This window comes from Acinonyx jubatus, chromosome B4 (genome assembly GCF_027475565.1).
Source record: "Acinonyx jubatus isolate Ajub_Pintada_27869175 chromosome B4, VMU_Ajub_asm_v1.0, whole genome shotgun sequence".
NCBI classification, from domain to species: Eukaryota; Metazoa; Chordata; class Mammalia; order Carnivora; family Felidae; genus Acinonyx; species Acinonyx jubatus.
The window spans coordinates 63,927,766-63,951,818 of NC_069387.1; the positions used below are offsets into that span (position 1 = coordinate 63,927,766).

Genomic DNA, 24,053 nt, shown 5'->3' on the forward strand with positions numbered 1-24,053 from the left:
CCGTTTTGATAGGGGGAAAAAAAACTTTAGCCTTCATAAATGTAGGATGATTCTCCTTTTTCCAAGTGACAAAAAGATACAGTGCAAAGGTAGCATTTATCATGACCAGCCTTAATGGCTGGTGAAGTTAGTGTGGAGAAGGAGAGTATTTGACTTTCAATACCAGGTATACATAAGGCTATCTCCTGAGATATATGTAACCTTCTGATCCTTGGTCATCAATTCATTATAGATTGTCCCTAAGACACAGTATTAATATTTAATATTGGGTTTTCTTAGACTCTATTGCCTAATCTCTTCAGGAATCTAGTTCTTTCCATTCCATCAGTCACACTTGAGGCCATGAGAATCTTTTATTTTTAAATTTTTTATTATTTATTATTTTTGAGATTGAATGAGGAAGGAGCAGAAGGCAGGGGTTGGGGATAGAGGATCCAAAGCTGTCAGCACAGAGCCCAGTGTGGAGCTTCAACTCTTGAACTGTGAGATCATGACCTGGGCTGAAGTTGAATGCTGAATTGACTGAGCCACCCAGGCACCGGAGAGCCTGAGAATCTGTGCGAGAATGTCAAAGTTCCTGTTTCTCCAGATGTGACCCTGCCTCTTTGCTCCTACAGCTCTTCTGAGCTAGAGGGTGCAAGTTATCTTTCACAGGTGTGTGATTTTTGATAAAAATGCCAGTAGGATCTTGCTAACTTCATCACTTGGTTTGCTTCACTAGGATAAAGCACACCAGGCTGACCGGATGTAGGCAAAACCCAAGAGGAAAAATGAAGGAAGGTAAATCACTTACGTAAATAACAATAACAGCATGGTCCTGCTACAAGTAATCTGAAGTACTTTATTTTATGATTACTTCCTATCCTTCCCCTCCACACATTACCTAGGAGCTCTTTGCTCTGATGTTTTCCTGTTTCTCTGTTAAACCTCCCCTATCCTACTTAGCTGCTCTGACTAGTCCTTGCCAATGGAAGCAAAGGTATAAACTCTGATGGATGGCTTGTTGTGTACCAAATTTGACTGCAAGTTTTATGTCATCTAAAATCATGAAACTGGTTATTTTGGAGGAGATTAAAAGATTTTTATAAGGTCTGGCTTTAACTTCATTTCTGTTGGTTGGCCTGAGGATCAGGATCAATATATTGGAAAAGCAATTTTCTGATGTCTGTGAAATCATCATTATTAGAGGAATAAAATGGTGACAATATTTGGCTTCCTAGATAGATCTGTCAAAATATACTGACTCTTGTACAGCTTAGCAAAAGTGGCAATATCCTATTTCTTAAACCAATACTCCTATTCTCACATGGATTGTTGATAGCTATTAAGAAATAATAATTGCGCTAAACATTTTTTTCTAAGAGGCAGAACCTAAAGATTTTAAAGTCAATTTTCATTTGACATATAAAATAAACAATAATTATGCTAAAAGGGCTTTCAAATACATGGGGTTCTTTTATTTATTTATTTTTTGAGAGAAAGCATGAGCGGGGGAAGGGCCCAGTGAGAGGGGGGTCAGAGGATCCAAAGCAGGCTCTGCACTAATAGAACTCAAGAACCGTGAGACCATGACCTGAGCCAAAGTCAGAAGCTTAACCAACTGAGCCACCCAGGTGCCCCACGGGAATGTTTTCCCTTAAAGCAAAGCAAAACAAAAATGATTTCCTTTGCAGTCATTGCAAATAAGCAGGAAAAACCATGCCCTGGTAAATATTGGGTTTTCTTTTTAAATGTATCTTTAAACATCAACATTGAACAATCATTCTTTCTGTTTATGTTTTCCAGATCAGTTGTCAGCAATGTTTTTAGCTTCATAAAGAAGGTATTTTATATGGGTTAAGAAATATTTTTATGTTCTGTTTCAATGCTTTTTTAAATGATAGGTTCTGTAAAACTACACAAAATATTATAGATGCCATGAATCAAACAGTGAAACTACAGAGATGCTTATCACTTTTTCTAGGGTGAAAAGGCAGGGTAAGTAGCAAGGGGAAGTGTGGAGCATAAAGCTTTTAGAAAGATTTAATGGGACATGGATACCAAAGCTATTCTTTTGTGACTTTTGGAAAGGTATATATATTGCATATTTCTAGAATTCGCTCTTGATGTAAGTTGGCTACTAGTGAGAAAAGAAGGAAAATGGAGTAAAAGATTTGTATTTCCGCCTATGTGACAGACTAGGTCCATGAATTGATCTTTTTTGTTGAAAAATTCTCAAAACTATGGATAAAATAACTTAAATCATCACAAATGCATTGGTGATCTTGCAAGAAAGTGAGTAATATTTTCGTACCAAAAATCCTAGTGAAAGTAAAAACTCAGAAAGGATAGTGGAGCACAGAAGCTGGTTTTTATACTGAAAGCATTTGATAAGCCTTGTACCATTGAGTTTTGCTTTCTGTGGCCTCACAGAATTTGAGATGAAATCCAGAGCTGAACCAGGTTCATGATTTTAATACAATATATTCCCTTCTACCATATGCCTGAGATTCTGTAGACTACATCTTCAGTGTAAGGGTAAGGTAGAAATATATTAAACACCTGTTCCTTTTATTGTGGCAAGGAATAGTTACTGTCATGAACTTGGTGCTGAGTAGAAGGCAGAAAAAGAAAAGCATTGAAAATCTGATAGTACAATCCACATGTTGTATTCAGCCTGAATTTATACTTCCTGTGTAGTGTAAAAAAAAACTTCATTTTGAGAACATGGAGTCATTCTAGACAGTACTTGGTAGATGAGAGGAAAATTTGAGAATGCAAAGATTTTCCACAAATAAAATTGCAATGAAAATTGGTAGCTTGCAGTTTAAAATATCTAAATACACAAGGCAAAATAAAATGTAGCATGGAAAGACAGGTCTATGAAAGTTCTAATGGAAGCATAAGATACATGGAAAAGAGAATGAAGAGATGAACATATACTTATTTGGATTCCAGAAGGAGAGGAGAATACAAATAGGAAAAAGCAATATCTAAAAATATAAGGGCATGACCCATGGAAGAAATAATTGATAGGTTGAACTTCATTAAATTAAAAACTTCTGCTCCACAAAAGATAGTGTCAAGAAAATAAGACACAGACTGGGAGAAAATATTTGCAAAAGACCTATCTGACAAAGGACCGGTCTCCCAAAATATACAAAGAACACTTGAAACTTAACAATAAGAAAATAAACAAATCAATTAAAAAATAAGCAAAAGCTCTGAACAGACATCTCATCAAAGATACCCTGATGTCAAATAAACATATGAAAAGTTGCTCAACATGATATGTAATCAGGGAACTGCAAACTGAAACAACAAGATGCCATTACAACCGATTAGAATGGTGAAAACCTAAAATGTTAGTAACACCAAATGTCAACAACGAAACATTCATTCATTGTCAGTGGGAATCTACAATGACACAACCACTTTAGAAGACAATTTGGCAGTTTCTTACAAAGCTAAACATACTCTTAACCATATGATTGAGCAATTGTGCTCCCTGATATTTACCCCAATAAGTTGAAAACCTATGTCCACACAGAAACCTGCACACAGACATGTATAGCAGCTTTTTTTCTGTAATTGCCAAAACTTGGAAGCAATGAAGACGTCTTTCAGTAAGTTAGTGGACAAACTATGGTATAGCTAGACCATGGAATTTTATCCAGTGCTAAAAGGAAGATATCAAACCATGAAAAGACACGGAAGAAGCTTAAATGCATATTACTAAGTGAAAGAAGTAAATCTGAAAGTGTATATACTGTATGATTCCAACTATATGACATTCTGGAAAAGACAACAAATACCATGGCTGCCAGGAGTTAGGGGGAGGGAGGGATGAACAGGCAGAACACAGAGGACTTGGGGGCAGTGAAAATATGCTCTATGATACTATAGTGGCAGATAACATGTCGTTATACATTTAACCAAACCCCTAGAATGTACACTAACAGTGAAACCTATTGTAAACTATGGACTTTGGGTTTAAAGATGTGTCAGCGTAGGTTCATTGTTTGTAAGAAATGTACCGCTCTGCTGTGAGATGTTGATAATGGGGGAGGCTATGCAAATGTGGGGAAGGGGTGTATGGGAAATTTTTGTATTTTCTGCTCAATTTTGCTGTGAATATAAAGATGCTCTAAAAAATAAAGCCTGCCAATAAAATATAATGACTGGTACATATACGTATTTCCTTCATCTGTCAGCAGGCAGAACAAAAAGCAACAGCATTCTAGTAGCAATGAATATATTCAGCACCCAGATCTTGGTTTCTCATACTGCTCTCCAGCGAAAGGAATGGAGGATCATTGGAGAAGTTACTGATTCTAGAGCTGGGGCCATAAATATGCAGTATGAGTGTGGGCTATCTTGTAGTACCAGAAAATAAGAAAATGCTCAACAAAACAAAACAAGATAGAGCACATAAGCAAACCACAATGATCTGGTATGCTAAAGGGACACAAGAGACCACTGTAAGAGCTCCTCATTGCCAAAGCTATGGTAATTTGAGCAGCAAAATAAAGTAATAACAGATTATAATGCAAAGTGTAAAATAAATATCCAAGTCCATACTGATATAAATGATCAGGTAAATAAATAGGGAAAATAGATATATCTCCCATGCAGAAGAACGCCAACCAATTTATATACTTATTTTGCCCTAAAGGATATACAGTATAACTCCACAGTCCTTAAGTGTGAGTTGTGCCCAATGACTTTCTTCTGAAGTTTGAAAAAAGGGAAAAAGAGTAACTTTACAAGGGAGAAACTTAACAAATGACTTCAGCCAGGTGACCAAGATTAACAACATTGACAAGTCATGTGGATAATATGTACCCTTGTTATTATTATGTTATGAAAGTAGTAATTTACCTCTGTGATCTACCTCCTAAAAACCCACAACCCCAGTCTAATAATAAGAAAAACATCAGATGAATTCCAACAGAAGGAAACTCTACAAAATACCTGACCAGTACCCTTCAAAACTGTTAAGGTCATCAAAAGTAGACATACCTGAGGAACTGTCACCGTGAAGAGGAGCCTAAGGAGACACAGGACTGAATACAATGTAGTATCCTGGATAAGATCCTAAAATAGGTAAAGCACATTAGGTAAAAACTAAGGAAATATAAATAAACTTTAGTTTATACATCAATAACTTTATTATAAAGTTTATAGACTTTCCACTTCACTTATCAATACTGGTTCATTATTTGTGACAAATTGTACTACAATGAAAGATGTTAGGAATAGGGAGAATTGGATGTGAACTGGATATAGCAACTGTCTGTACTATCCTCCCAAATTTTCTATTAAAAGGAATCTATTGTAAAAATAAAAGTGTTAAAAAACACAATCACTCAGAATTCCACCCCAAATAATGAAAAGACATTAACCCATAGATTTAAAAAGATCAACAAGTCCGAAAAGGGAAGACAAATCCACACTTACATATGCAAAGATAAAGCTGAAGACACCCAAAGATAAAAAGAAGATATCAAAAAAGTCAAAGGGAAAAGACTGATGTACAAAACAGCTGCAGTGAGACTATTACTTCTCATCAACAGCAAGGGAAGGAAGACGACGAATGCATTTAAGGTAGTAATAAAGGTAAGAGCAGTAATTATTAAGATTAAAAACAAACTGAGAATATCAACTAAACAACTGATATTGAAACAGGCTAATAAAATAAACAAACTCTGGTAAAACTGGTAGAAGAATAGAAAGGAGAAGACCAAGTATAAAATGAAATTTTAAAATGACACGATTATTGATACGCCAGATGTGAAGAGGAAATTCAGAAGATTTTACGGATAATTTTATGCTACTTAAAACTTGGGTAAGAGGTACTAATTCCTAGAACAATGTAACTTTTCAAAAACAGTCTCAAGGTTAAAAAAACAAAAAACAAAAAAAACAAACAAAAAACCCCCACCAAATAGTCCTAAAAACATTAAGTACATTCATTCTTAGTGAAAAATTTTCCCAAAAAGAAACCTTGCTGCCTGGGTGTCTTCCCTGGAAATTTCTACTGCATGCTCACGAATGAATAATTTGAATATTGAGTAAACTATTACAGAGTGTTAAGGAAGAGGAAACACTCTCCTCTGTGACGCTAGCATTACCTGTTATTACGGGACAGGGACAGCAAAAGAAAGTAAAACATCAGCTGGATCTCATTCAAGAGCAAGTTTGAAATAGTTTCACCAAAATATTGCCATACTCAACCAACCTATGTTCAAATAGGTTATTATATCATGACTAAGTAGGACTTATTATGAAAATGCAAGATTGGTGTGATGTTATTAGTTACTCACTATTTGAAGACACTAAAGCAGAAAAATGTGTTTTTGTAAGGACTTTGTTCTCAAAAGATATTTTTGCTAGGCACAGGATTCAAGTTTGACAGTTCTTTTAGTTTTTTGAAAAATGTGATCCATCATTTTCTCACTTGCATTGTTGGGTTTTTTTTCAAGAAGGTTTTTAAAAAATGTTTGTTTGTTTGTTTATTTATTTATTTATTTAGTGTGTGTGAGAGAGAAAGCATGCACAAGCAGGGGAGTGGCACCTGAGATGACACCAAGAGTCAGATGCTTAACTGACTGAGCCCCCCAGGGACCCCATCACTTGTATTGTTTTTAATAAGAAACCTGCTATCATCCTTATCTTGTTGGAATGTATGTTTTGCCATTGCTGCTTTTAAGATTTTCTCTTTATCATTGGTTTTGAGCAATTTGATTACGATATTCTTTAGTTCTCCATTTTTCCTGTGCTTGAGGTTCACTGATTTCTTGGATCTATGCATTTATAATTTTCATCAAATTTGGAAGAGTTTTAGCCATTTAGTCAGATATTTTCTCTGACTCTCTCAACAGTTCTTTGGGCATTCTAATTACATATGTATGTAATCACTTGACATTGTCCCACAGCTCACTCATGATGTTTACTTTTTAAATTCCTTTTTTTCTTTATGTTTTATTTTGGATAGTTTCTGTTGCTATTTATTCAAGTTCATTATTTTTTTTCTTCTTCAATCTAGCCAGCTGTTCATCACATTCATTGCATTTTCCATCCTGGACATTAAAACTTTCATCTCTAGAGGTTTGATTTTCCATATATCTATGTAACCTTACAAACACATGGAATACACTATAATGACTGTTTTAATGCACTTGTTTGCTAGTAACGTTTGTGTCCATTCTGGGTTGGTTTTTAAAAAGAGCTTTATTGATGATATAATTCATATACCATACAATTATACATTTAATTGTACAATTGTATGTTTTTTAGTATATTTAGATATGTAGAAGCATCACGATGTCAATTTAAGAAAAACTTTCAACACCTTAAAAAGAAACCCCAGATCCATTAGCTATCATTCCTTATCTCCCTATCCCCCTCCCAACCTCAAGGAACCACTAATTTACTTTCTGTCTTTATAGATTTCCCTATTCTGGATTTTCATATTAATGAAATCATACAATATGTGGTCTTTTATAATTAGATTCTTTCACTTAGCATATTTTCTGGGTTCATCCATGTTCTGACATGTATCAGTATTTCATTGATTTTTAATAGGTGAATAATTTTCCATTTATGAATATATCATGTTTTGTTTATCCATTCATCATTTGGTGAATATTTGGTTGCTTCCATTTTTTGGCTATTGTTAATAAGAGCTGCTATATAATCATTCATTTACGAAGTTTTACATGGACGTCTGCTTTGATTTCTCTTGGGTATGTACCCAAGAGCTGGAATTGCTGGGTCCTCTAGTAACTCTATGTTTAATCATTTGATGAACTGCCAAACTGGTTTTCCAAAGTGGCTGAATCATTTTACATTTTCTCTAGCAGTGTATGAGGTTCCAATGTCTCCACATCCTTGCCAACACTTGTTACCTACTTTTTGATGCTAGCTATTCTGATAGGTGTGAGGTGGTATCCCACTGTGGTTTGAATTTGGCCAATTGATTTTTCTTGTCATTATGAATTCTGTTTTTCTGTTTGTATACCTGGTATTTTTTGATTGAATGATAGTCATTTTGCTTTTATTTTGTTGTATTGTGCTAGATATTTTTGTGTTCCTATAAATACTTCTGAGCTTTGTTATGAGACAGTTACTTGAAAATGATTAGATCCTTTGGGTCTTGCTATTAATAATTGTTAGGCAGTACCAGGGCTATTGTTAATCATGGGCTAATTATTCACCACAACCAAGGCAGGATCCTTCTGAGAATTCTGTCCAATGTTCCTTGTAGTATGACGTTTTCCAGCTTGGTTGGTTGCAACAGTCACTCTTTCAGCTTCATGTGACCAATAGGAACTTTTCTCTCTGATTATTTTAGATAGTTGTTTCCTGGCTTCAAGTAATTTCCTCTTACACATGTGTTGTTTCATATATTTCACCTAGTTTTTGAGTTTTTTTAGGTGGGAAGGTAAACCTGGTACCTCTGACTTGATCTTAGCTAAAAGGGGAACTGCTTGATTTATTTTAATAGTCTCCTAATATCCCAGACTTACCGTTTCTCAGATCACCTTTGTGCTATGAGAATTATCTTTGTAAATACAAGATTTATGCTGCTCTGTTTACCTCAGATGGACATTGTATTGGTGAAAAATTGAGAGAAATGACCTTTCCAATGTTCAGAGAGTTTCTTCTATATGTCCACAACTTCAACTACTGCTCTCTTTTAGATGGTATACTGATATGAATCGTGTTTGAATTTGCTATTTCTGTATTGAATTTTCTGACTAAACAGGGATGTTTCCTCCTTCTACCATTTAAACTGGAAATACCATTTAATTAAGCAACTGAATGAAAAGAAACACTTGTTTTTCCTTGTGTATCTCCTTTTATCTGTAAGTCACATTATCCTTCTTGGCAAGTTTTGGCATAGATATTTTGGTTTTCTCTGGGCTTGACATAATATGTTCTCCTGAAATTTGTGAATCTTGACAGTTTGAAAATAGTTTGATGTAGAAATTATCGGTAGATAAACATGTAACTTCTTCAAAGACTGTTAAGCTCCAGCTTTACTTTAGCAAGTAAAAAGAACAGAACTACTGTTAGTAGATTCATTTTTCTAGAAACTCATTTACTTAGAGGCTCCCCATGAGCAGTCCTTCTTCTGTTCTGATTTGTATCTTTGGGAATATTCCAACAAGTATATTTCAAAATCTCAACACACAAGAAGAATTCTTTTTTTTTTTTTTAATTTTAAAAGCACTATTCACCTTATCATTACTAGCAACCAGAAGACTTTATTTTGAATACAATAATCCCTGGACATTTTGGTCCATTGAAAAATATAATATGTAACTTAATATCAACTAAAGTCTTTTTGTCTCTCAGGTTTTACATGCTTGTTGTATTTATCATACCTGTTTTGCTTCACTCATTTTGGGCGTAAAACTTAGCTTCCCTTTGGTTAAAAAAAAAAAACCCAAACCAAAAACACAACCCAAAACCTACTCACATCAAGATTTTGTGAAGTTAGTTATTTTTCTGAGGACGAGTGATGGTATGAAATCATGTCATACATCACCTGCTTTTGCCACTACCTCATCTCTCTGCATAATTTTCTTGCCTTCTTTATCTTCGTCTTATACCTCTCTTCTCCTTAGGGCAACCAAGTGCTTTCCCTTACATTCTTTTCTGCAGAAGCACTTTAGTAACCATTTTTTATTAATTGATTAGGACTTTGGGGTGGCTCAATGATTTATCGAGGTATTTTTTTTATCCCCAACAAATCTTCTCTTCAAGGGGAATTCTGAAAGGCAAAACATTTTATATATTTTCATGTATACTGTACATCCCTTTATGACTATTGCTTGAAGGATTTTAACGAGTGTTCTGGTGTTGTAGAAAAGTCTGCCAGAGGGTCGCCTGGGTGGCTCAGTCGGCTGGGCGTTCAACTTCGGCTCAGGTCATGATCTCACGGCTTATGAGTTCAAGCCCCGTGTCGGGCTCTGTGCTGATAACCCAGAGACCAGAGCCTGGAGCCTGCTTCGGATTCTGTCTCCCTCTCTCTCTGCCCTCCACCCACTCACACTCTGTCTCTCTCTCTTTCAAAAATAAATAAACATTTTAAAAAAAATAAAGTCTGACAGAAAGTGTTAAAAAGTGTACCTTTTTCATTAAAAAAACTCCAATAAGCTTAAAGCTTATCATGTGGTGTTGTTATATGTTTATGTGTCTAGTATTTTGTTTTTGACATGAAATGTGTTCAGGTTGTATGTATCTTTGATTTCAGTACAACATGTCTGATTTTCTTGTATTCTGAAAACTCTCCTTGAAAGTAGAAATATGCTAATTTGTAAATATTATACCGCAAGTATTTTAGCTACATCAAATTGTTTTAGAACTTAGGCAGAGTATGGGGCACATGGGTGGCTCAGTAGGTTAAGCGTCTGACTTAGGCTCAGGTCATGATCTCACAGCTCATGGGTTTGGGCCCCGTGTTGGGCTCTGTGCTGGCAGCTTGGAACCTGTAATCTGCTTCAGATTCTGTCTCCCTCTGTCTGCCTCTCCTCTGCTCACATTCTCTCACTCTCTCTCTGTCTCAAAAAATAAACATTAAAAAAAAACTGAGGCAGAGTATACAATAAATACATGGTAGGAAATAAGGTAATGCATATGGATTTTTCTTTAAGTATCAGTGTCAATTCTGATCAGGTCATGTCTTTAACAACTTCCAGTGATCTCAGAATAAAGTTTGAACTTCTTAGCTTTATTTATGAGGGCCTCAATGACATGGCCCTCATAAGCAAAGCCCTCATGGTCCATAAAACAGAGGCTATGGAGAAGGACATACCTTCTTCTGTTTTATGCTGCAGCCATATTGTACTTTTTTCAGCTCTTTGAAACCACATGCACCCTCAACTCCAGGTTCTTTCTTAACTCTGTTCCTTCTCTCGGGAACAGTATGTCTCATCTCCCCCACTATAGATTGGTTGGTATTTTTGCCATGTCCTGCTTTAACACCTACATGTTTCCACATTACTTTGATTTCCTGTTTACTTTTCTTTATCCTCTGATGTCTGGAATAAGCTTTGTTGGGACAGGAGCTACCTCCTGCTCACTAAATATTCCATCTCCACAGCCCCGCACAGGGCCTGCAACATGCAACATAATAGGTATTGAAGAACTACGTTTTCCATGTTGAGTGAAAACTAATGGGAAGATGAAAAAAGAAATATTAAATTGAACAAAGTCTTCACCCTTAAGGAACTTGCCATCCAATCAGAAATGGCAAATATACACTGAACTATACTACAAGACTCTACAGAACAAGGTAAGTGCCACAGGAGAGAAGAAAAGTACTGCGGAAGTAAAAAGGAAACAAAACCATATCCAAATGAGAGCTATTAGAAAGGGCTTCAGGCCTTGAGGGAAGGGAAGAGTAAGGTTTCAGTGTGTAGAGATGCAAATGGAAAAGCCTGGAGCATGTCAGGAAATGCCAAATAATTTGTTGTTGTTGGAGTGACGGGTATGCACAGGGAAGATATGGAGGACAAGACTGGAGAGGATTGCTAGGGCTACATTTGAGGGCCTTGAAGTCTAAGCAGAAGGATACATCTTTTTTTTTTTTTTCAATATATGAAATTTATTGTCAAATTGGTTTCCATACAACACCCAAGCTCATCCCAAAAGGTGCCCTCCTTAATACCCATCACCCCCCCCCGGCCCCCCCCCCCCCATCAACCCTCAGTTTGTTCTCAGTTTTTAAGAGTCTTTTATGCTTTGGCTCTCTCCCACTCTAACCTCTTTTTTTTTTTTCCTTCCCCTCCCCCCATGGATTTCTGTTAAGTTTCTCAGGAAGCAGGATACATCTTTAACTTAGTTATCAAAGAAACTTTCGAGGGTATTTGAGCATACCAAGTATTGGATCATTCTTTCATGCTTTGTTGCTACCAAGTTATGGTACATCTCTCAGGGTGATTTTAAAGTAAAAGACTTATAATAGTGATATGTGCTTCCACATTTCTTTGATCACCACGTTGATTCCCTGGTCTCTTCCCTAATAAGGAGTAATAGTTTGGGATCAAACAAAAAAAAGTATAATTTATAAATGTTTGACTTCTCTGGTTTTAGTCTTAGACTTTGTAAAATAGTAACTAATTTATTGTAAAACAATTGGTGAACTATTGTGTGTAGATAATTCTCGATAATTTATTAAATAAGGTAATTCAATAAAATTTTGTTTTGATGGTATCATTTAGACTAAGCTCCATTATTTTATTTTATTTTAATATGAAATTTATTGTCAAATTGGTTTCCATACAACCCATAAGAGACTTAAAAACTGAGAATAAATTGAGGGTTGCTGGGGGTTGGGAGGGAGGGGAAAGTGGGTGATGGGCATTGAGGAGGGCACCTATTGGGATGAGCACTGAGTGTCGTATGGAAACCAATAAGCTCCATTATTTTAAATTTCAATATGGTAACTGGACTTTTAACATTTCTTTTTTAATTAAATTAAAAAAATTTCTTTAAATGAGTATTTATGAAATGAAAATTCGGAAACTAAGAAACAAAGAAAAGAGTGAGTATATAATTATATATGCATAAAGGCACATTTGACAATGAATAAAAGGATGTTTTAAAAATGTAATAATGTTGAGGGGCACCTGGGTGGTTCAGTCAGTTGAGTATCCAGCTCTTAGTTTCAGCTCAGATCATGATCTCACGGTTCATGAGTTCTTGACCTACGTGGGGCTCTGTGCTAGCAGCACGGAGCCTGCTTGGGATTGTCTTTCTCTCTCTCTGCCCCTCCCCCCCCCTCACTCATGCACTCACTCTCTCTCTCTCTCTTAAAATAAATAAATAAACTTAAAAAATATATTTAAAAAAATTACCCCGGACATATTTCTCAAAGTTCTGGTGGCTATAAGTCCAGGATGAAGAGGAGCAGGCTCTGTAATCTCATGGTCAGGTTTCTGGTAAATACTCTCTTCCTCAGGGGCCATCTTCTCTGTGTCCCACATCTCAGCAGGGGCAAGGGACCTCTCTGATCCCTTATTATAAGGGGACTATTCCTGCTTATGAGGGCGCCACTCTCATGACCTAATCACCCCTCAAATGCCCAACCTCTTTAGAGGTTCCATCACATTGGAATTAGGGTTTCAACATATGAATTTTGGGAGACACAAACACTCAGTCCTTTGTACTATTCTCTTTCAGACACAAATTCCCAGAAATTAGCTCAGGGTATGGAATATCAGTAAATTTTGTAAAATTATAGATTGTCTTCAGTTTTAGCTAATAATTGTTTGTTTACTTAGAACTTCCATTTATGCCAGAGGTTAAGATCATGATGAACATTTTATACTCTTAAGAACAATTCCTAGTATCTTTTAAGATGATTGACATTCAGTGTTTTTTTGAACTTTAGAGATTTAAAAAAATGTGTTTAATACCTGTACATTCTTGGCACACATTGCATGGGTGCCAATATGACCCATTACAGTATTTTGAGGGAAGAAACTCATGTTTGATGAATTCTGACACTGTCGTAAACTTTTTCACATATGTGAGTCAATTTTATTTTGAAATTAAGAGATGTTAAGTAAAATGGTCAAGTATTTATAGATATTATTTGTTGATAACAATAAGGACTTAAGGATTTAAACTCAGGGGTATCTGAGTTTAATTTATATAAATTATAGTAGGAGTGGTGATGGGCTTCCCAGACAAGGTGGTATTTTACCTGGGATATAATGGTACAGTAGAACTTTGCTACATACAAAAGGGCTCAAGGGAACTTCTAGGTTGAGAGAAATTATATCCTTGGTGTCTCTCTCACTTCTTCTACTTTCTATCCCTCATTCTAGTACCCATTGGTGAATGTATTTTGAGATGGCAAAAGTATACATCTGACATTCTTCAAATTTTCTCTAGAGTGAGTCCAAGCTTCTCTGATTTTCTCTACCTGATTAACCTCATCCTTATAAAACCCTATGAATGAAAATAAACTAGTATGAGAAAAAGAAAATTCTATGTCATAAAGATAATATTTTCAAATATTTTTGGAGTGTAGTCTCACACTCTTATTGTTAACCAGGTTGCATGTAAGTGTTAGATTGGGGTCACAATGAGTTAAGAACTTCAGGACATCACAGAAATGTAAATCCTTCCAAACAGCTAGAGCAGCCTAAGGATTTTCAATTCAGGGAGCCATCTCTTCATTCTTTGAAGATTATGGCATCAATAAAAATTATATACAAAGCCATGAAAAATGGTTCTTTGGAGATATGTCCTTTGCCAGAAATCAATTTTGCTCATCAGAATGTCTCTGACTGCTATCATAAAAGATAAAAATCTTAGGGTGAGAAGAGAACTTAGGAGGTCATCTTTGTATTCTGATAGGACCACATCTAATCCTGTTTTGAAATATGATACTGTTTTGATTAGACCCTCCCAGGAAAAGAGATGATACAGGTTTTTCATGTGCCCAATTAATGTCGAATAGTCTCCTAGGTAAAAACCTTCCTATCTAGTTTATACCATCCTTGTTTCTCAGTAGAAATTGAGGGTTTATCCTTGCTTCCCTCCTCCATCCCTCAATTAGATGCCCTCTATATCTTTGAAGAAGATTATTAATCCCTAAACTTTAATTTCCATTTTAAATAGTCCTGGTTTTCAGAATATTTCCTCATAGACATTATTTTTCTGCTTTTTAAACATCTTCTTTAATTAGTAATAAGCCATTTCCAAATTTCACACATTATTCTTTGTCCATAATGCCCAGAAAAATGTATATGACCCTAGATGGTTATATGTAAAGAGTTGAAGGATTTGGACCTTTGCAGAGGGAAATAAAAAGGAAAACTTATGATTTTACCACCAATAACTACAATTTTATGCGCTGAAAGTATTAAAAAGAATGACAAGTGGCAGTCATGAGAGGCAAAAACCAAGGTGAAATGTCATAAATAAACACCAATTTCATGTAGAAGAGTGTGCAGGAAATCGGGGTGGGAAGGAGGGAACCAGGACTTTTCACAGCCCTTGCCTCAATCTGGGCATAATCCTCAGGTATAATGTGCTTCACTGACTTGAGTGCTTCTAGTACAGAAAATGAACACAAGTTCCCCATGAGGTCCACTTGCTACCTATCAGCGTGATCATAACCCAACCAACTCTGGGTGTCACAAGAAACGTATGTCCAGTCCCCTACACTCCACTCCATGTTGTGTGCTACGGTGTTAGGCTTGTTTACGAACCTCATTATCTCCCTGTTTAGGGGTCATTCTGTTATTTATAGCCACACCTGCAGTCACCTAGCCCCCACACAGGGTTTGTGCCTGTGGTTTTTCCTATCTCTATGTGTAGCCATAACTCAATTATTAATTAAATTGCACAAAACTTTTCATACTAGAGAATTCAAACATAACAAATGAACATAATGGGCAGAGTACATAATTTCTAAATGAATGAGTGGATTAGAATGGGGGTAATGTTGAGTTACTGCTTCCAGTGTGGGGACAAGTTGACAGCAAGAATAATCATATAGCAAAGAACATTTAATTAACAGAAGAGAAAAACAACTAAATATAAAGAACCCCACAGGAAATTAACCCTTGAACAACACAGGGGTTAGAGGTGCCAAGTTCTGTGTAGTAAAAAATCTGGGTATATCTTTGGACTCCCCCAGGCTTCACTACTAATAACCTACTGTTGACCAGAAGCTTTACCCAGAACATCAACAGTTGATTAATACATATTTTGTATATTATCACACACTGCATTCTTACAATAAAGCTAGAGAAAAGAAATTGTTACTAAGAAAATCGTAAGGAAAATACATTTATAGTAATATCTCGTAAAAAAAAAAAAGTCTACTAACAGGCAGAACTGACAGTCCTGAGTTTGTCTTTTGTTTCCACAGTGTTTGGACAGAACAGACCCAAGGACACCCTTTCTTCCAATCTCTGGCCACCCTCCAACTTCCTTTCTAGTCACAACCTTCAGAACCATCTTCTCAGCTACTCTTTGCCCCAAGGACAAGCCAACACTGGTTTTTGAGCTCCAGATTTTTCAGAATTATTCCACCTAGGTGGAGGCTGCAGTCAGCTGCCTGCTCAACACACATTTGTGGGCCTCCTACAATTTGTGGCTCTGGAGGGTATGAACCACTTCTTCCTGAGTTGGCTGGGGAGAAGCATGAGGGTTCCCAGCATCTTTTGATGATGCAAAACTAGCATGCATTTATGTCTTCTTCAAGGACAAGCAGAATCTGTCCCAAGATGTGTGGGGGTGAATCCCAGATGCTGTAGGAGCCCCCATGGTCCTGAAAAAGAGCCTCAAGTAGCCCCTTCTGGAGCTGCAGGACGGGTTCTACTGACATAGACACCCAGCTCCTCCCTTCCTGCAGAACTGCTTCCCAGGTGAGGAGGTGAAACTCAGCAAGAGGATGTGCCCACCTGACTCACCTCAGCAGTCTGGACCCTCCTACGTGGCCTGGGCACTGTTCTCTTCCAGATGCTCCCCTGCAAGGATGACTAGGAGCTCAGCAGCCTCAAAGGGCCCCTCAGGCCTCCCCCTGGGGCCAGGGCTTCTGCCTGAGCCTCTACCTGCATCCAGTAGCCAGCTTTTTAGCTATCCTGGAGCCTTCTCTCCAGCTGTGGGTGAAGGGGAAACAATGAAGCTTTTTGTAGAAAAAAAAAAAATCTGTGTATAAGTGGACCTGTGCAGTTCAAACCTGTGTTGTTCAAGGATCAACTGTAATGAGTAAAATACGTTCTATCCCAGTGGGTTGTGACAGGACAGTATTTGAAAAATAGATTCTCATTCTCCATTCACCCGTATTTTATCTTCTTTGGACTTTCTGACTTTCAAGTGTTCTTTACTCAGCTGATGGAAAAAAGAGCAAGCTTGGAATAGTGGAGTGCAGTGTTTTGTTTTGTTTTGTTTTCTTTGAGAGAGAGTGCCACATGCATGTGAGTCAGGGAGGGGCAGAGAGAGTGGAAGGGAGGGAGAGAAAGAGACAGAGAATCCTAAGCAGGCTCCATGTCATCAGCACAGAGCCCAACATGGCGCTCAAACTCACAAACCGGGAGATCATGACCTGAACCAAAATCAAGAGTTGGATGCTTAACTGACTGAACCACTCCAGGCACCCCTGGAGTCCAGTGGTTCTTACAGGGTGACCCAAAACAACAGCAGCAACACTTGGGAACTTGTCTGAAATGCAGATACTCTAACCTCAACCCACAACTAATGAATCAGACTTGGGTTTTACCCGCAATGTGTGCTTTAATAATTATCTCTAGGTGATTCTGATTCTGCTCAAGCTTGAGAACTCCTGGTGAAGCAGATCCCTCTTTAGGACTGAGATGCTTATTCCTACCTTAGCTCCTGGGAATGTAGACTATCCATGGCTCTAGGAGTTGCCTGTGACCAAAAGGAGCAGCCTTGTCCAAGGTGAAGTCCCTCTCTTATCCAATGACTTGCTGGTGAGAGGGCTTGACGCTCAGCCTTTTCTTTAATTTAGGGCATCTCTGAAGAGATGCACCTGTTTCTGAGCTTTCTGTCAGATCAGCTGTGGCCTCTGTTACACCTGCATCCTGTTGAACTCTTCCTTTACTCAATCCTGCTCCCCTTTGATACTTAAGAGACATTATGCCTGAGAGCACTCCCCACATATCCTTCTTAGTGCCTGTTTCCTGAGGAACCTGAAGCCTCTTGGCTTTCACATTGTTGGAGGCGATCATGGAGAAGATGTGACCTTCAGTTGACCCTTGAGCTGGACCTAGGAATCAGGGGCTCCTCACTCCCTCCCTCCTTCCTTGGAATGTACATTCCACATACTATTTCCACACTAGAAGCAGCTTCAGTGGCACAGTCTTGACAGAGTAATGTGTTGTTAAGATCATATAGATGGTATAATGTGACTGAATTGTGTTAAAGCTGCTGTGTAAACCTTCAAGATTCTGGAAGGCTGGTGTGGCAACCTACTCATCTTACCAGTCTGGTAAGTTCCCTTGCTTATTAAATCTGCCACCTACCAATCTGGGGTGGTCTGCCTCTTCCTCGGGGCTCTCCTTTCCTTCTGTGTACGGGGGCCAGGGAACTTCTGAAGTTGTAAAATAACAGGTGTTCCAAAAGTCCACATATTTGTGTGGGAGTGGAAAGGAGTCCACCAATTAAAAAACAAACAAAACACAAAGATCTGTGAGGAGCAACTGAGGGTCCAGGAGTTTCTGCTAAGCCAGTGAGGAGAGAGCCCAAGGCAAGGTGACAAGTGTATGGATAGTGGTAGACCTGACTGAGAAGGACCCCATACCCACCTTACTGGGAAGATGCCTCCAAGGGCCCTGGGGAAGATACAGCAGGGTCATATCTAGGGATCTGGGAACTTGGTTAGCCTTGTGGAAATTCTCATGGCCTCAAGTATGTCACTGATGGAATAGAGACAGCTAAGTTCCTGCAGGGACCAGACAGAAACAAGGAACATTGTTGGACAACCTGGATAGATTGACAAGGAAGATGGGATGACATACATCTGTGTAAGTACTTTTGTGGTCACATGACATCGAAAATTGGATTAAGCACCCCTCCCCCACATCAACCACCAAAAGATGTGCACTATAAGAATCCACTTTTCATTGGGCATTGTATGTCACTTGACAAAAGGAGAAAAATTTATGGAGTCTGTGTTTCTTTTCCCATGTCAAGATATGATACAAAAGATTAAATAAATTGTTAAAAACTAAATTTATAATTTTTTACACCTAATCATGAACTAAGATTTCTATCTCCAGCACAAAGTGGAGACTATATTTTTTGTTACATAAAGTATATTAAAAAGAACCAAACAGGGCGCCCGGATGGCTCAGTCAGTTAAGCATCCAACTTTGGTTCAGGTCATGATCTCACCACTTGTGGGTTTGAGCCCTGTGTTGGGCTCGGTGCTGACAGCTCAAAGCCTGTTTCAGATTCTGTGTCTCCCTCTCTCTCTCTCTCTGCCCCTCCCACTCCCCCACTCACTCTCTCTCTCTCTCTCAAAAATAAATTAAACATGAAAAACAATTAAAAAAACCCAACAACTCCCTGTCCAATAACTCAGAGCACAGAAGCTTGCAATAGGCAACAACAGATGATTCCATTTCAGCTGATCTCTGCTGAGGCGTGTACAGTAGTTTAACAGATTCGGAGAGAGAATGACAGTTGAGGAAAACTCTGCTTTTTATAGAACTTTGAGTAACTGTGAACACAGACTACTTTCAGAGTTCTTAGATAATGGCAGTTTTTATACAGAGGTCAGCCAGAGATGGACTAAAGTGGATTATAAGAATAAGGGCTGATCTGATCTAGAAAAGATTGTCTTTTTATGGTTTTCACAAATATTTCAGTGAAGAGAAATTAGTTATCAATAGGGCATCTTCTCTTGATGTGGGCATATGATTATACTGTGATGAATAAGAGCTACATTTATTGAGTGCTTACCATGTGCTGGGCACTAGTCTTGAGTTTAAAGCGTGTTTCAACTACTGCTAATGAGGGTTCTCGGAATCAGGTGGACTCACCTGTCAGGTGTCGTCATTGCAGTGATGCTCAAATTAAGTAGACCTTTTAAGCTTCCTCTTTACAGTATAGAACCTGAATATGTATGGTGAATTCCTAGTCATTTAAAAAATTGTATCGATAAGTTAAATGATCGTAAAAATTCTACTGTGAAGGAGAAAGAATTTAGAACCCAAAGCTTGTGGTGACTTGCCATAGTTATAAATGTTATTAAATGTACATTTAATTCATAACTATGTTAAAATAAAACCTTATGAATCTATGAATCATTGCTTTTCTAATATTCTACAGGATTCATTTTCCCAAATTTCAAATCTTTATTACTTCAACTTTTGAATTAAAAAAAAAATATTGCCTAAAGAAATATATATATTCTAGCATTTGGCCATTGTTTAGGGACTGACAATCTGTTCTGTTTTCTATTCTCCTGCTTAGAATATGGACATTGAACACCTTGTTAATCTCGTTCAGAGAACAGGGTGAAAGGGAACAACAATCCCTAACTTGAAAATTTGTACTTTATTATCATTTTGCATGTTTTTCCATGCTTTGTTTAGCAGGTTAAATAAGAGTTGATAATAATGTATTATTATTTTAAATCATAATAAGTTTCTTGTTATTAGGACCTTCAGTCCTTGTCATTTTTATTTATTACTGACATTTTGTTTGCCCCTTTGTTTTGGTGTTCAGTTTTATAAACTACTTCAAGTTAGAAATCCTAACTAAGATGGATTCTACAAGAAGATACTTTCAGTTACTGTTTCTCTTATCCCATTTTTAGTAGGTTTTTAAAATTTTGTTTAATGTTTTATTTATTTTTGAGACAGGGAGAGACAGAGCATGAACAGGAGAGGGTCAGAGAGAAGGAGACACAGAATCTGAAACAGGCTCCAGGCTCTGAGCTGTCAGCTCAGAGCCCAACACAGGGCTCGAACTCACGGACTGAGAGATCATGGCCTGAGCCGAAGCCGGCCGCTTAACCGACTGAGCCACCCAGGCGCCCCTTTAGTAGGTTTTATATAAGGCTAAGTCAAACAATATTCTTTATTATGACTTTTGGTTCTGTGAGACTCCTAGAGAGTCTCCTCTAGCTTCTATAGACTAGCTTCTATTTTTTCACTTATAAAATAAATTCCCACCGTCTACTGACTATATACTATATACAGTTGGCAAATTATAACTGGTGGATATAAATAAATTGTGCAGAGAAAGAGCAACTCCTTTGCTTTTCTGGCCTGCAAAGGTGTTGTTTTGGCTATATTTTACTTGTAAGTTAACCTGGGTTAACCTATTTGAGACAAAATGTCTTTATTATTATAATTAGGTCTGTTAGCTGCCTATCAAAATCTGGTCTCCCTTTCTTCCCAGTTTAAGTTCTTGACAATGGAATGTGAACAGAGGTGATGGGGCTGCTTGTGGGCCACATCCCCTCCTCACAGACATGCTGCCATTCAGTCTCTTCCACGCCCATGAAGACCCCTGAGGGACCCCTGAGAACCAAGATCCTGAGAACCTGGGTCTTTGAATGAGTTTATAAAGCAGAGCCACCAGCATGACTTTTCTGAAATGTGATAGAGAAATTTATTTCCTTTTTTCCCTTTGCCACTGTATTTTTTGGTCTCCATGACATAGTTTTAACTTAATATACTTCCTATCTGGCAATAACACTTCCTAAATATTATAGTGATTTTCTGAACTTGATGTTTTCATTGTTTCTACAAGACAAATTAGGCATTCTTGAAGTCCTATTCTTGTTTCAAGCACCATAGATGGCCAATTAAGCATATTGGGATAAAATAAATCAATCACCCCAAAAATATTTACTACTTTCCTATTATATCTTTATCACTGTATTCAATTCTTGGGACTATAAATGTCTACATGACATCATTCCTGCTGATGTTGATGGGAAATGTTTTCACTCATATTATAAGCTTGTTTTATATATGTTTTAGGTGATCTTTTTACTGAAAATGTTATTTGACCTCACTGTGTACTAGTGACATGGTACGGATAAAAATGAAGACGAAAACATGGTTACTTGCCTCAAAGAATTCACAGAAGGAAAACAGTATTTAAATATACATTGTAATTTGCTGTTGATAAATGCTGACCTCTTTGAACTTCACTACAACTGAGAAAATAGATTTTATCATACTTTTTGGTAGATGATGAAGTGGAGACTTAATAACAGATCATGATAAAGATAATAACTATACTAATTGACCACCTACTAGTAGATCCTGTGTTTCCTTCTTGGGCCAAACTCTGCTGGGAGTGGGTGCAGTCAGTACAAACCCCCAGATGATCTGGTGGGCCCTGAGAGAAGCAAGGGCATGTCGTGCCTGTTTCCTGATGGAGCCCAAGGAAACGGCAAGACCTGGGGGATAGTTTTACAAAATTTCACGTGTCCTGGTGAGGGGCAAGGATAGTAGAATGATTCCCAAGCAAGGAAGCTGGGTCTTTTGTGGCACCAGGGTTACATAAGAGCAGAAGACTGATTTCAGTGTGCCAGAGAGAAGTGTGAAAGTGACAGAGGGCATTAATCTACCACCCATTAGAATAGGCTTCTTATTATGAAGACTATATCATTTATAGTTCAGATACGGGTACTTTTAAAAAAACTTTAATCTCTACACCCAACATGGAGCTTGAACTCACTACCCTGAGATCAAGAGTCACATGCTCTTCTGACTGAACGTTCACAGCCGGGCACCCCCAAATAAGGACACTTTTGAAGGTGAAAACGGGAACTCTTGGTAATTAATCCAGATTAGCATATGTAAAGTGGGACGAGAGCAAATTGTGAAAATGGTTACTTTCCTCTTATAAAAAGAATTAGGATGAGTTACACAAAAAACAAACAAGTTCTATTTCTTGCACACGTGAAAATACAGACTAAAATTCACACCCAACACAAAAGGCAATGCTTACACCAGAATCTGACTTTGCAGATCACAGAAATATGTAAGGAAGATGACTTTTTCCTTCTTTCCACATTCTACACTTTTGAAAATATGAGGTAGGGGCATCTATACTCTCTTTCACTTTTTGCTAACTCCTCCATGTACAAAGAGGAATGATTCATCTCTTGGTGAGATGGCAAGGATTTGCCATCATGTGTTCATTTACTGCTGACAGTGAAATACAGAGGTAAGCATCCCTTTAACAATATGACCTACCTTACTTTTCTCACTGAGTAAAAACACTGGAATTTTCTTTCTTCTCCTGCCATTTCTCTGCCTCCAAACCGACACCTACTTGGGCAGGCTCTGTTCCTGTGCAGAGGGCACGGGCAATTTGGGGTGGCTGGTCCAGTTTTGCAGAAAATGAGTGAGAAGCTTAATTTTGAACGCAGGTCCAAGCCATAGTCTCTCTTGCATCTCTACTGGTAGAAAAGCAGGTATTTTAATTCCTATCTGGCATCTGTGTGCATTCCTTAATTTGTTTCAAACTAATTAGGGGAAGAGATTTGTCTAGCCCTTTAGAGACATAACACATCGCAACAGTATGCCTTGAATGATTTAGATTATGATTCAGGTGAGAGATGTTCTACTGGAGACAGTTATTATATGCTTTGCTTGGGATCCAGATGCCTTCCAGAACTTTTATGCCTCAAGCTATGCTTAAATAGAATTTTAACTTTTGTTAAACAGGACACCTTTTAGGAATTGATCCTACTACTTGGCAATAGATTAATGTAATATGGCCTTGCATTACTTAGGGCTTTCGGTTTATTTTCTGGTTGTAGATACCGGGTGGGGGCGGGGGAGAGACTATTTCTTCCCTCGTTCCCAAAAATTTCTTCCGATTTAGAGAACTCGGTTTAGAGAACTCTTCTAGTTTCGGCAATTTAGGGGCAATCGCTCCACCCCTTTCACCCTGTCCCAGAAATACAGAAGGTCCCACCTACATGTGGTATCACTTTCGGGGGTTTCAATTACCTGTGGTCAGCGCTGGTCAGGAGGAAGACGATCCTCCATCTGGAATCCGCAGAAGGTCAAGAGTAGCCTGAGGCTACGTCACACGCCTGCGTCATTCCCCTGACGTCATCTTATCACGCAGGCATTTTATCATCTCACATCAGCTCGAGAAGGGTGAGTACAGCACGAGACATTTTGAGAGAGAGAGAGACATGTAACTTTTATTAGAGTATATTGTTCTAATTGTTTTATTTTATTACTAGTTATTGTTAATCTCTTACTGTGTGTTAATTTAGAACTTGAACTTTATTATAGGTATGTATTTATAGGATAAAACAGCATATAGGGTGCGATACTATTCGCGGTTTCAGGCATCCACTGGGGGTCTTGGGACGGATCCCCCATAGATAAGGGGCGACTACTATAACTTATATAAATTTGGGAAGGATCAAGTGAGCATGCACAGTTCAGCCCCCTTTCTTTTCTCTTATAATAAGGCTGTCTTCATGGAGGGGTTCTCTTCTGCCCCTCTGTGCTGCTCTTATCCAGCAATGTCTGTGATTGGATAAGGGAAATCTGCCTGGCCGTGGGTTCAATTAGCAAGGCTATGTA

General features: G+C 37.8%; 1 long non-coding RNA gene across 1 annotated transcript; it reads right to left on the reverse strand.

Moving 5' to 3' along the window:
- Nucleotides 1-4,998: 4,998 nt before the first annotated feature.
- On the reverse strand, nucleotides 4,999-23,567 carry LOC128311041 (uncharacterized). The gene is made up of 3 exons (XR_008288964.1): nucleotides 23,463-23,567; nucleotides 22,701-22,903; nucleotides 4,999-5,076 (listed from the first exon to the last, which is right to left on the reverse strand). It is a non-coding gene; the product is annotated as an uncharacterized LOC128311041 (long non-coding RNA).
- Nucleotides 23,568-24,053: the final 486 nt, after the last annotated feature.